Source organism: Passer domesticus, chromosome 6, assembly GCF_036417665.1.
Source record: "Passer domesticus isolate bPasDom1 chromosome 6, bPasDom1.hap1, whole genome shotgun sequence".
NCBI lineage: Eukaryota > Metazoa > Chordata > Aves > Passeriformes > Passeridae > Passer > Passer domesticus.
In genome coordinates this window covers 55,524,490-55,538,116 of record NC_087479.1, presented here as the reverse complement: position 1 = coordinate 55,538,116, position 13,627 = coordinate 55,524,490, and the positions used below count along the sequence as shown (strand labels likewise).

Sequence of the window (13,627 nt, the reverse complement as noted above, 5' to 3'; positions counted from 1 at the left end):
GCTCCAGGCTGGGAGAGAGAGCAGAGCCCCCAGGCAGCCCTGAAATGCATCAAGGAGGGATCCACTACCCCTGCAGAGCCCTGATGTTGTCAAGAGCTGCTGGAAGGACCCGAACAAAGGAAAAGGGCAAGAAAAGAAGGAATTCCGTTGGTTTGGGAGAACTTATCTCCGGAGACGTTATCTATTAACTATCTGCAAAGACGCAGGTATCAGTGCTGAGAGACATTATCTGTACTTCCCTTTGGTTGCTTCCCTCTCCTGCCAGCCTTGCCCCTGTCTGGTCAGGGCTGAGCCTTTTAATGTTTCTTGTAAATCCTTTATAATAAACAGAACACATAAAGCAAGAAAAGGTGTATTTCTTTCTAGTCCTAGAGCTTTTTGTGTGTTTCAACCCATATTTCTTGGTGTCAACCTCTACATATGGCTGAATCCCAACCTGCTTCCTTGGAGGACTGAGACCTTATTGCTTTTGAGTGTCCCAGACATTATTACTGTTGTTGTTATTGTTATCATTTTTATTTCTGATTTTTAATTTAAATTATTATTTATTTGATTACTGGATTTCCCACATCCTTTGCAAGCAGCGGAGATGAGATTTGTCTCTTTTTTCCTCTGACAGTCCTTGTACAGAAAGTGTGGGGAAGAGCATATTACAAAGAACAAAATGAAAACAAAATATGATGAATATTAAACTCTGCATTTATGATTATATAACATGCATAGCATCTCCTACTACTGCTTGGACCCCTTGAGCCTGTGAAAAACGCCAATCACTTGTTTTTAAATTTTTTTAAAGTTTAATCATAATAAAATGGTTATAGCAATAGTAATATAATTAGACTAATAAAATTTGAACAATTGAGATTAGGACAATATGAGACAATAAAAACAAAGAGATACAGACGTCCGGGTACCGTACTTTTTCTGGGCGCAAGCCCGAAAAAGGACCCCCATTAACAGAGGATTAACCCTTAAAAACAATCGCCTGTTGCATATTCATACACCTCATACATGATGCATAAATTCTATTCAAACACAGGACTATCCTAACAGTGCTGGTGCCGGGAAGAAGTTAGTTTTCTGCTGATAAGGAAGCAATAAATTCTCTGAAAGATTTAGGTGTCCTGTGGCTGCTATCTGGTGCGAGTCCTTTCTTCTTAAAAAACATCATGCATAGCATACTTTCTATTTTAACATTATATTATAGCCTTAAACTACATTTAACATACTACTTAAGGAAATTAATACAGCATAACTTTCTAACGTAACACACATAATATTCATTTTAATATTTGTGAATAGCCAATCATTTTTCACAAGCCCATTTTCCCAGACAATTTAACTTCGAAATCACAGACTGTGACCAGTATTTTAAGGCACAGCACCAGATAAGGTCATACTTGCTTTTCTCCAAACTCTCTTTTCAGAGTTTCTCAAACCCTCTGGAGATTCAGAGGAAATTTTGCCCCACAAAACAACCTCCAGAAATATTAACCTGCAAAATGTTACCCTCGTTATGAAATCTGCTGTTTCCTGGGCTCTGAAACCTGGAAGCCAATACAGGGTTACTTTGGGCAGTTGCTATTTGTCACCACAGCTTCTGCTCTTTTCCTTTCACACTCAAATTACCCTGGAAGCCCTGCCCAGGGGGCAGGTGCTTTCAGGAGATAAGGAGTAGCATGAAAAGTTTGGGAACTTATCCCAGTGTACAATAAACCTGACATCTAATCTGCTGCTGGGGCTGTAACGCACCCAGTAGATTTAAACTAATCGGCCACCACAGTCCCTGCAGCCCTCCCAACACTTTTCCCTGGTTATTCTACAGCAGCTCCAATTTACTGGAGCTAAAGATGCTCCCTCTACATGTTTTTTTCAGTTTTGCACATGCAGGCATTCACTCACCCCGGGCAGTAAATTCAGAGTACAGTGGCATTGGCATGGAGGACTCCCTTCCCAGCTGGATTCCTCCACCAAGGGAGGACTTGGCATACACATGATCTACTCACTGCATTTTATCAAGCTTCAGGTGCCCTTGGGCATGTGCAGAACTTCAGAATGCAGAGACTTCAAACAAGGTTTTTGGGCTTTAGTTTTAGTTTACAGGCATAGTACCTGAATTTGACTTCTGTACCAATTTATATTCCTAAATCTGCTTTCTGATCTAGCCCTTAGTGACTGAGTGGCAGAGATTAAAATAACCACCCTTGGTAATTCTCTAAATTCCTAAATTTAAAGCACTCCTCTGAGATACATAAATGATTTACCTGTTTCACATAGACCAGAAAATCAGGACCAAAGTCCAAGCAAAAATGACATATCAAAACACCAGCTGAAACAGAAGGTTCCAGCTGTTCCAAATGCCACTAAACCACAATGATTATTGTTAACATAAATAAAACAAAATCTTAATCCAGTTTTATCAAGGAGTTACTAACCATATTTCTCAGTTCTTCCAGTGGTTTTATGAGAATGCATTTTCATAAGCAAGGAAAAGGATGGCATATTGGGGATCACTTTCTCTTGTACTGTTAGAAAACCTCAAACAGCTCCAAATGCATCTAGCAAACAACTCAACTTGGTCAATTCACATGGAGTAGAAAAAAAAAAGCTGTCAAACCAAGGTCTAAATTATGTCCTTGCTAAGTAGCTTGACTTGTGGTGGGGATTTTATTGGACAATGTCACTTCCTTGTGACCATCACAAACGATAACAGTTGCAAGAGCTTTACAGTTGCTAAACCAAAGGAATGGCTGGAATTTTCAAAATATCTTTACAGCATCAGCATCAGGCTGACATTTTGTACTTTGCAAGCTATCTTTAAGCAACTAAATAGGTGAGAGAGCACTCCAGAAGCTGGCAAGACAAAGGAAAAAATATCAAAGCCTGCAAATACCAAGCTGCTGCACTTTTGCTACACTCCATGGTTGTGGTGAAGGTTTTGGGTTGTTTCATTTGCAGACTCGTGGCTCCCTTCATTCCAGTAACAAAAATGCCAATAGCATTTTTAAATTAAACCCAGCATCTTGTCCCTTCTATTTAGGACAGCTTTTTCTCTGGCCCACCACATCTCCAAGCACAATGCCAGTTCTCTCATACCATCTGTGTAAACTTCCCTTCACTGCTTCCAAAAGAGCCTTTTTTTCCACTGCTGGAATTCTCCAGTCAAGGAGAAAATTATCAAGATGAGTTCAGTGAGCATTTTTTTTTTCTAGCCAAGTTAAACTGATCATTAAAAGTTCCCCTTCAATTTTTTTTCTCAATTCCCACCATTATGATACTCTCCAAAACAGTCTCTGAGAACCCTAATTCTGGTTCTTTATGATTGTGGATGGGGGAGGAAGAGCACTGAAGTTTGATGCTGTTTGAAGAGTCATTGCAATTCCTCATCATTCCAAAAGACTAATGGCTAAAGGAAGATATTTTTAAGGACACCAAGGAGAGCATCTGCAGCAGTACATGGCAAAGGGAAACCTGAACTTTCTGGAAGTTAATTCACTTCTATTGAAGCAGACAAGCCACGGGGCAGGACTGTTCCCCTCCAGGAATGTGCTGCCTCAATAAAAATGTCCCTCTTTGGGGATCCAGAGTTGGATCTCTCCATGGCAGCTAATGGATGGTGTTTTGAATCCCAGTGATTTTCACCAGGACTTGTGCTTCTACATCTTTTAGGAGATTTTGATCTATTGCCTCTAGTTGTTTATGCTGGCATCTCTCTGCAAAGTTTGTACCACTCCAGTAGCTACCAGGAGCTGCTGGGAACTGGCATGGGGACAAGTTAACCAGGCGCAAAGGGTTGAAAATGCAAAAATTACTTCTTTTGCTGGACTTGCAGAGGGACTTAGGATGCCAGATTTCTACTGGAGAAGTGAGGATGACAGTGCATGAACATCTGGGTGAACAGCTGGAACACACTTTCTTTCCCCTCTGTAAAATACAATCCCTTGTCCCTAGTTAATAATTGCAATTCCTTGTTTTCCCATTACAATCAGCCTACATGCTCACGTTCAAATGACAAGGTAGCTTAGAGGGGAAAAAAAATTCCAAATAATTGTTCTGCAAACAATATTGTTCTTTCACATGAATACAACAGAGTTGTGTTCACAAACTCCCTGTTACCAATATAAATAATTACAAAACCATAAAGAAAAATAAATGCACACAATAACCAAAAGTCTAAACCCACCACTATTAAACAGCACTTCATAACTGTGGCTCTGAATTATTACTGCCTCACCAAGACAGCCACAAAATCTGCCTTCATAAAACCCTCCACTTCACAAATTAAATGGATTGGATAATTAAGAAAGCCTATATTTAGTCCACAGACTGAAACCACCGTCACTGTAACATGACAATGAACCCACATTTTCAAAAATGGTAACATTTTCATTCCCTGGAGTGGGAATTCATGATCCACACCTCCTTGCTCCCTGTCTATCCCACTGGGAGCTGTTTGTGTGCGTGAACACACCCTGCCACTCAGCAGTGCTGTGGGGGCCTGGGGATTGCCAGGAGCTGCCCTTTCCTTGCTGCTCACATCGCTGGAGCTGGAGACAGATCCCTGCCTCTGTGTTTTCCTACCAAGTGCCAGGAGATATCTGTTATAACTCCCAAAATACCTTGGCTGTGAAGCACTGCCCAATTACCTTAGCCCTATAAATAGGACAACACCACACCTACGGGGATGATGTAAGAGAATGTCTGTGTTTCCCTCTGAGCAGCATCTCCAGAACAGCTGCTGACACTTTGCTGGTTGCATTTCACTTATAACATTTCAGCTTTTGCCAACAGGATTTTTTTCACCCTCTCTGCAGAAGGCCAGGTGTTGTTATCACTCCACCCACGTGCCCGCTCACGGTCCCGCTCCTGGCAAAATTCAATCTTTGCTCATTTCTTGACCCATGCTCATCTTTGCATTGCTTTTTAATTAATCCACGCTTAGCTGAAGCTCGTGCCATAAATCAATGATTTCCTTTCAATTCTTGTTAAAGATTTTTCATTTCCCTAAATTTGCAGCACGTTGCTCCAGAGCTGTTAACAGCACACTTTTCTCTCATTATCAAATCAGCGAGGGACAGGGTCAGTGAAGCAAAAAACCACAAACCCAGCACTGAAGACCTTCAGGCTTAAAGACATTTCTATCTGTCCCAGACACGCTGCAAATGAAAACATGTTCTCTTGCCACCTTGGAAGCTACAGGCCAGATCCTCCCTGTGTGTAAAGCACCAGGTTGTGGGACACACACATAATTTCCTGATTTACACCAGCAGAGTATTTGGCAATTACTCTGTCTACTCCCTAGATGGGCGAAGAGCTGTCTGTGAAATTGCCCCTCAGACAGGAACCACTGGAGTTTTCTAAATGCAAATTTTCATTCCTTTTTTATTTTGGCAAGCAGAATGTGACGTTCTGTGTGGAGTTCTTCAGGGGATGCTCACATTGAGGATGACTCTTTGTGCCACTGTTCAGCATCTCATCTCTTAGCACTTTTATTTATAAAGTTCTAATCATACTGGGATTCAATTTTCATCATGGGGTTCAGTTTTCAAGCCACTGACAAATGGAAAATCCCCAGACTTCCTAATAGTGTTTGCCTTAAAAAGACAAGATGAACAAATTACACAACTGAGAGTGGTGAACACATCTACCTGTTTTCTTAAAGGGCAGGAGAGGCAAATCACTATTTGGTTCAGTGAAGGAAAACGTAAATTAAAACCCATTTTAAGGTAGTTTATCAGGGTGACCATGTGCTCAGCAAGGTCTGTGAGCTGCACACACCAGACCTCAGCCCAGTTACAGCATCCTCTGTGGCTCAAGCCCTTGCTCACCAGGCATGTGAATCAAATTAAATTTTAACTTCTTTTCTCCAGTTACCCGTCTGTGAATTTGGGTCTAAATTTTCAGAAAATTGCACACGCCGTTCCTACAATTATGCATGTAATCAATTAGTTATTTATGTGCACAACTACTGTGACCACGTATGCAAATCTCCGAGCAGCTCTTGCCATTTTCCGATAATTTAGCCCTTTGTCATTTATCCACCCACTTTTGTTCGAAGCACCAAGTTCATGGAAATTTAACTCATTTGAAACATATGTGTAGATCTATACGAACTGCCCAAAAGCATCACAAAGAGAAAGGATAACCTTGTTGTTAAGGCAGGAGAGCGCGAAATCTGGTTTCCATTCTGAGTTCTGCCACACATTTCCTGTGTAACCTTGGGCAAGTCATGAACTGTAACCCAGCTCAGTGGAGCTGACCTACATGGAGAAGCAGACAGAGCCATCCTTACTCAGAGAGGTTATTGAGGCATTTTGTGGGTTAGTACGCAGGAAAAAATATCAAAATCAGTAAGTGGAAGGTGCTAAAAAATTATAAGATATCATCAGATCAATAATGAGAGATGATCTGTACTCAGTGAAAAAAGAGCAAATGAAGGGGCAAATTGAGAACTGAGCAAAGAAAACAGCAAATTCGAGCAGGGAGATGAAAGAGAACCAAATGGTAACAGTGAGAATGAGCAGGCATGTGAGTAATTAACCTTTATACAGCAATTTTTACTGTCCTGCTTGGTCTTGTCCTTTCACAAAGGGCCACAGTGTCAGGAGACATTTGAGAAGAACTGAGCTGGTTAACATGGCACTGGCCACCTCACAGGCTGCCTGATTGGCATGAATTACTCTTCATTAATCAGGGTAATCCTGACAGGGTTATTAATGCCAGGTATTGACCAAAAGCTGGTGGGGAACATTGTGTTATTGAAGCAATTACTGTAGCTGTGTTCAGTTAGAGGGAAACTTGCATTCTTTGTTTCCTTATACACCAGAACGGAGCTGCAAAGTCAGTTCAGTTGGCTGCCATTGCTTCCTCCTTTTTGGATGAAACACAATTAGATTTGCACATTATTTCACTAAATGCTTGGAGTATGGCCTTGTGGAAGCCCTGCAAATAAATCATAACATATTCTGAGAGAATACATCTCCTGTAAAAATTACCTGATTTTTGTAGCTGACCTAGATATGGCACTCACACTGACACTCACACTGCTCACAATCAGTCTAGAGCAGACTGATTGCAGTTTCTGGCCCAAATTTTTGACTTAATGCAGCAAAATGTTCAGTATCCTCAGATCCAGCTGGGTTTAAATGTTACAAGTGGGGCTCCAGGTAGCAAAGTTCCCCTTTGATTAACCAAAAAAAAATCTTTCCTGGTGAGAAATGAAACCAAGTTTTTGGAATATATTAAAGAGTTTTCATTTCATGCACGATATGCCTTGGAAGAATTTGGAAATAAGAAAAATGAACATTTAATGAAGAAAGAGTATTCTGGTACATTAATTTTAAGGATTTCTGAGCTTCTGGCAAACGTTTGACAACATTCCTTGACATAAACCCCTAAAGGAATTGTGATCCAGCCAGTCTGGGGGCAATTGAGCCTCCCACTTCATCCCACCCTGTTCCTTCACCCCAGCATCCTGCATGGAAAAACCACAGTGATTCCCATTACCTGCTTGGAAGTGAGAAGGCTGCAAGGGATGGGTGTGAGTGCACCAGCCTCCTGAGTCCCCTGGAATCAATCCCTGTTTGATTTGGAGCATATATTTTGGAAAAAGATATCATCTTGATTTAAAATGTCCTAGTGAGGGAAAATAAGCTATAAACATCAGGAAATTATTTTAATGGCTAATTAAACTCAACAAAAAACCTGTAATAATCAGAAAGGAGCTTCACAGGAGTCATTATAACCTACAGAGAAGGAGCCCAGATTTGTTTTTTACAGGTCAAATGCATCTGTGTGACATCACTTATCTTTTTAATACAAAAACACACCTGGCCAGCAGAATTATTTGAAGAGTCACCACCCCCTTCCAGATCTCATGAGGTGTCTAAACATAATCTGGAAAATTGAGATAACAGGCATGTGCTCTGGGAGCAGTTCCACCATGCTTCAGCTGGTCTTCATTCCTCTATTAGAGCTAAAGTCACTGGAAAAAACCAGGCACTTCCACAACATGATTCATTGGATCTTAGTTATGCACCTCCCTCGTGTTTGGAGGCATGAATCACACTTGCAGTATGTGTGGCAGTTAAAATTTGGGTCCTGGCCCTCGTGCTGAGCAACCAGGAAAAGGCTGGATGGAGCAGCTCCACCTGATGGAAAATGCTCTGCCAGGCCCAGGGGGGAGTGCCTGGGGACAGAGCCTGACACCAGTGCCTGCCCATGAGGGATCTGCTTGGGTTTCACACCTGGTTCAGGTGCTGCCTTCAGAGCAAGGGGTCAGCTGATGGTGTTTCTGCCCAGCCCCAAGCCCTGAGGAGCCCCAGACCAGGCTGGCTTGGCCCAACCATACATTCATGGGCAACCATTTCTCTTTCTTCAGACAAATTATCTGAAATACATCCCTCCCTCCCAGGCTGGGTTTTTGTAACCCCACAGGTTTTGTAAGCATTCACCACTTTAGAATTTGATCTCCAGAGGAATTCCTTCCAGCACAAATGGAGTTAACTCTGGGAATAACTCTCCTTAAACTCCTTAAAGGAGAGCTCCATCTTTCATTTTCTCTCAGTGTTGTGCTCACCTACAGGCCCTAGAGAGTTAATAACCACAATGCAGAGTTACACAGGTGGAAACTTAAAACAAGAGGTCAGATGGGAAAATCACCTTTCATCCATGGCTGGGGTCATCACTGGAATGCAGAGAGATCATTTCAATTACAGAAGGCTGGGTAATTGTAGAAGGAATATCATCTACCCCCTTCTCCACTCTCCAAAGAAATTACCTAATAGTTTCCAATTGAGATGGCTTTTAAAAGAATTTTTGCTTGATTCAGCCATCATCTCAGAATAAGGAAAAGTATTTTATTCTTCAATTGTAATTTTCATTAGTTGCCTAATGCCAGTTGAAATTCCTCAGCCCAACACATGCTTCTTAAATTTTCACTTCTTTTGATAACAGAATAGAATGCATACGTGAAAGAAATAATCTGCTGTATCTCTAACCCAACATCCAAAAAGTTCCTTAAGAAACTGGATTTGATTTCCAGGCAGAGAAGATGAGTCAGAAGGAGCTCTAGGGCTTTGTCTGGGATCACACAACAAGCCAGAAATTCACCTGGGAATTAAGTCCAGGTGTACTTCCATGTGCCATCCTCTAACCAACACCACCATCCCAATTCCTTCTCTCTACAGCTATATCTGATTTTAGCAATGTTGGGAAAGTGCAATTTTTGTGCAAGGTTCCGAAGAAGAGCAAGTTGTCTTACCTGAATCTGTCAAATATCAAAATACCACTTTGTTTTGCTTTTGTGGGTAAGAAAATGTCTATTCCACCTGTCAGTTCCTGCCGCAGACATGATAACTGACAAACCTCAATGCTCGTGTCTGCTGTCAAAAGATCTGGTTGCTGAAAAGATGAAAAACGTGGTTTAGAATGGAAAAAAAAAATTAAGCTATTATGACAAATATAACTGAGGTAGACTTTGTTTCTGAGTCCTCTGATGAAGCTTTTAAAATGGTATTTGTTAACTAAAGACTGTCTTGTTGGTGTACACATTCAAAAGTAGCACTTAGGTCTGTCTTAAGGAGGAAGGGGCTGTTTCAGGAGGGTAAAGCCCAGCTAAAAGAAGGAATAATGGAGATGCCTTTGAGGACAGGGATGCCTGCAGAAGCCATAGAGACTTCTTTTGTCTCCAGACGGATGACAAGGACCAGGATTCTTTCACACACAGAAAGAAACAATTGCTGGGTGCTTGAAGGAAATTCATTTGAGCCCCAGATACTGTAAACTATGGATCTTTTGTTCATGCAGAAGAAAAATATGATGGTTGCAAGTCCCACATATATCAATATTGAGTTATTGGGGCTTTTTTCAAATAATTAGGCAAAAGCTTTCTTTTCTTTTGTGGGGTTCCTCCCACAAAATGCCTTGGGAACTTGTTGCAGATCCCAACTGTCAAGTAGTTGCCCTTTTTGTTCAGTCTAAAATACATCTATATTTTTCTCCTCCCCAGTTAAATAATCTTTATTTTCCATTCACCTCAGGCCTAGCTGCATCACTTTGACCTCTCTGTGAGGCCTGGGTAAATCCTGGAGATGCTGGGCCACAATTCTTAAGAAGGAAACTTCAAGTTCTTTCCGCTTCAGTTGCCCTTCACATGTCTGAGGCAGTTAAGGCTGCTGCCCAATAGTCTGCGTGGCAGGAGCTGTGTGCTGGCTGTGGCACCCATTGTCTGCATTTTCCCTCTCGTTAGTCTCCTTGACCTTTCATTGTCTTACTCCTGCAGTGTCAGGTCAGACTTACTGTAGGTCTCCCTTCACTAAGGACCCCTTTCCTTTCGTGGATCACTAAGCAGGACAATTGCTCTATCCATCTTTTCAGGGTCTATTGTCGGGCCCCCCCTGAGCTGAGAAAGGTTTGATTCACTGGGAAACCATTTTGGTCAAAGGGAAACCTGACTATGTGTCCTTTTAGGAACTCTGTCTTAATCACTGACTTTTTTATCTGGGATATGAAGAGGATTCAGGAGATCAAAAGGTTTGGGAGTACATGGGTTTGACCACATTTTTCCTGGAAATAATGGGAAACCTCCACTGAAAAATGAGCTCCGTTACAATGGGCAAACAAGAAGGAAAGCCACATAGTGTTCCCAGAGCATTCTGAATCGTCAGACCTTCAATAGCTTCCATAGAGAAGGGAAAAAGTAAACAGAAAATGTAAATGGAATGTAATAATTAATGGACCTAAAGAAACAGACTCATTTGATTTGCGCATAATCGCTGCCTTTAAAAAAGAGATAAGTCAAAAGGGATGGACAGAGCAGATGGAGGAGGCTGAGGACTGGAGGTTCAGTCTGGCTGGGTGTGCAGTGGGTGTGTGTGGGGTTGCTCAGGATCAGCAGCTTGTCTCACCTCCACCAGTGGCTCCACATCCAACAGCCCCACATCGTTCCCAGGAGAAGCCACAGAGATCCTGCTGGAACATCATCGTGGAACCGTGCTGGGTTTGAAGGGCCTGCCTTTGGCACCAGGCAGTCAGCCACAGTCCTGCTGGTGCCTTGAGCATCTCCTCCTGCGTGGAAACCCTGACCATTATCAGCAATTACAAAGCCAAATTATATAAGACAATCATGAAACTTCTGCACTTTCAAGGAAGTTGACCAGCATTCCCATCCAGGCATCCTTGAAACAGAGATGTAGGCACCTCTTTATTTTCCAAATATCAAATCATTTATTTCAAGGACTTTACCGAAAAACAGGAAGAATGAAGATGCCTGTTTTCCTGCAGTGTAGCTGGAACCCTTTTACCTACTCATGTGCCAAAATGCTTTTATAAATGAACATTTATCTCTTCCTTCAAGCAGCCATTACCTCTGCACAGAGTCAGCTCAAGCCTCTTCAACAAGCAAAACTGAAAGCTGCAGTGTAAGGTAAAAGAGAGGAAATGGACTGGTCTTGGGAAGGCAGGCCAGCAAAGAGAGGAATTCAGACAGAAAACCTTGGAGAACTGGACTCATATTCCTGCTATCAATAAGATGAAAGAAAAAATGTAAGCAGAAGCCAGTGACTCACCTTCTCCCTTTGACCCAGGCAGTGTCTACAGGGAGCCAGCTTGTTTGCCTTTCTCCAGGGATCTACTTTTCCCAGCAGTTATCTGAGCTTCTCCTTACGTTTTTTCCCAAAAATTTTTAGCAGGAGCAAATTAGGATTTTTCTTTGGAAAGTACCCCAATTTGAGCTAAAGTTTGTATTTAAACTTCAGTACATGCTGAGACCTTTACCTGAGTAAGAGAAAAACTGTCATCTGGATATAGTGAGGACCTCTGCACTGGCTTATCGATGAGGAACTACTGCTGGCCCTGGCCCTAAACAAGGAGATTAAACAGATTAAACATTTCTTCTCCAATTAAAAAAAAAAAAAAAAAAAAGGAGAGGAAAAAATCCTCTCAGAAAGACAGAAAATAAAAGAAAAAACCTTTCTGCCATGAAGAGTGAAAAGCGGCAGCATCTACATCTGCGGTATTTCAGGTGTACATAAGTGTAGAATTCAATGGATATGAACTGTTCCAGTCTTCTACACTGAAATTGCTGAAGCTGGAAATTCTTAGATGAAACACAGACATAATCCTTGTGACATTTACAAGAAGTATGATGAGGAAAACTCTTTTTTTCTTTACTGGCACATATTGTCATGGAACGAATGGCAATATTTACAGTAACTTCAGTGCCACCTTAAGTTGCTGCTGCCATTTGATTTCCCAGTGCCAAGCGATCACTTCAGGTCAGCAGTGTCACTTTCTGCCAACATCACCAAGTGGAAGTGTCCAGGATATTAAATATGCTTGCATTTACATATGAGAGGAAGGGGAAAAGTGATACAAGCATTTCCTGTACTGCGGAAACACAGAACATCATTTCAGTTGAGTTGTGCCTGGCTCACTGACAAAGTTCTGCTACACAAATGTCCCTAGTCCTGATCCTTTGTGACACTAAATATTGATTTTCTATTCATGAGGTCACAAATATAAGAGAGAAAATAAGTGATTGGTGAAGAAAACACAAGTATTTGTGCTGATCTGGTGGAATCAGTGTAGTTGCAGCCTCAAATTCCCAAAGTCAGAGAGAAATACTGTGGGATATACTCCAGCCATACCAGGGAAGCCCTTGGCAAAATGGAAGTGCATGGTTAAGATTACCTGGAAAACTGTTGAGTTTCATGCACACTTTAAGCTCGATCAAGAGAGCTTTGCTTAACAGGTCTGAGGATCTAATGACTGTCTTGTGTATTTACAGAAATTTTGTCCAAGAACATCCTGGAGGAAATACCTTTAAGTGGGCATGAGGAATTGTTTTCCATTTCCCTGGTGAATGCCCCTTTGCCTATGAAAACAGTGAGTTGTCACAGGTACCCTCACAGCTCGGTCTTTCCTGATGAGCTAACCTGGGTAAAATTTGTTACAGCTCCAAGGGGAAATTAATTCCCCTAATTAGACTGAGAATTTAACTTTGCACAGCTAAGTAATTTGGAAAGTTTCATACTGCCCTCTCTGCCTGCAGACTGGTGGAGGCAGGACCTCCAACAAAGTCATGGCAAAAGGAGAAGGGTCACCTTTTCCATTTGCATAGTTGGACCAGGAAGAGATGATTTACTTTACCCATCCTAAACTCCTATGGAAATGAACAATCCTGTTCCTCACAAAGGACTGCTGCACATTTAACTGGAATGGCAATATGGTCACTTGCATAGCTGAAGACATAAGGTTTGTGATATGATTGAGCTAATTGCTTCCAGAGGGAAAGAAAAAGAAAGAAGCTACAAAAAGGTATCCAATAGTTGAAATTCAGACTTCCCCCCTCAAACCCCCGACTAATTATGTTTGCAGAGCTTTAAATGTCAGGTGGAACCAAATTATTGACTATTTTTCTTGTCATCATGTGCATTTTTTTTCTTTTTAAAAATCTTTTCTCTGCTATTGGTTTGTGCTAATAGTTCCAATAGTAAAATACACTACAGACAGGTGGGCAAAATGAGTGTGCATGATGACTAATTAGATTCAATTAGCAACTAACTACTGATGTTTTATTCAACCTTGCAATTTTCTAATTGAGACACTGAGTAAGTGCAAACTCATA

At 41.5% G+C, this 13,627-nt stretch overlaps 3 long non-coding RNA genes across 12 annotated transcripts in view; 1 reads left to right on the top strand and 2 right to left on the bottom strand.

The window, feature by feature from the left end:
• LOC135303791 (uncharacterized) overlaps nt 1-909 on the top strand; it is a 50,059-nt gene extending 49,150 nt beyond the window's left edge. For all 9 annotated transcript variants that reach the window (XR_010365164.1, XR_010365165.1, XR_010365163.1 and 6 more), the window contains one exon: nt 8-909. This is a non-coding gene — a long non-coding RNA (uncharacterized LOC135303791). The remainder of the gene's footprint in view (nt 1-7) is intronic.
• Nucleotides 1-13,627, bottom strand: part of LOC135303793 (uncharacterized) — a 64,872-nt gene that overhangs the window by 46,840 nt on the left and 4,405 nt on the right. The gene's annotated exons all lie outside the window — the stretch shown is intronic.
• Nucleotides 8,422-11,857, bottom strand: LOC135303795 (uncharacterized). The gene is made up of 3 exons (XR_010365175.1): nt 11,776-11,857; nt 10,908-11,067; nt 8,422-9,402 (listed from the first exon to the last, which is right to left on the bottom strand). It is a non-coding gene; the product is annotated as an uncharacterized LOC135303795 (long non-coding RNA).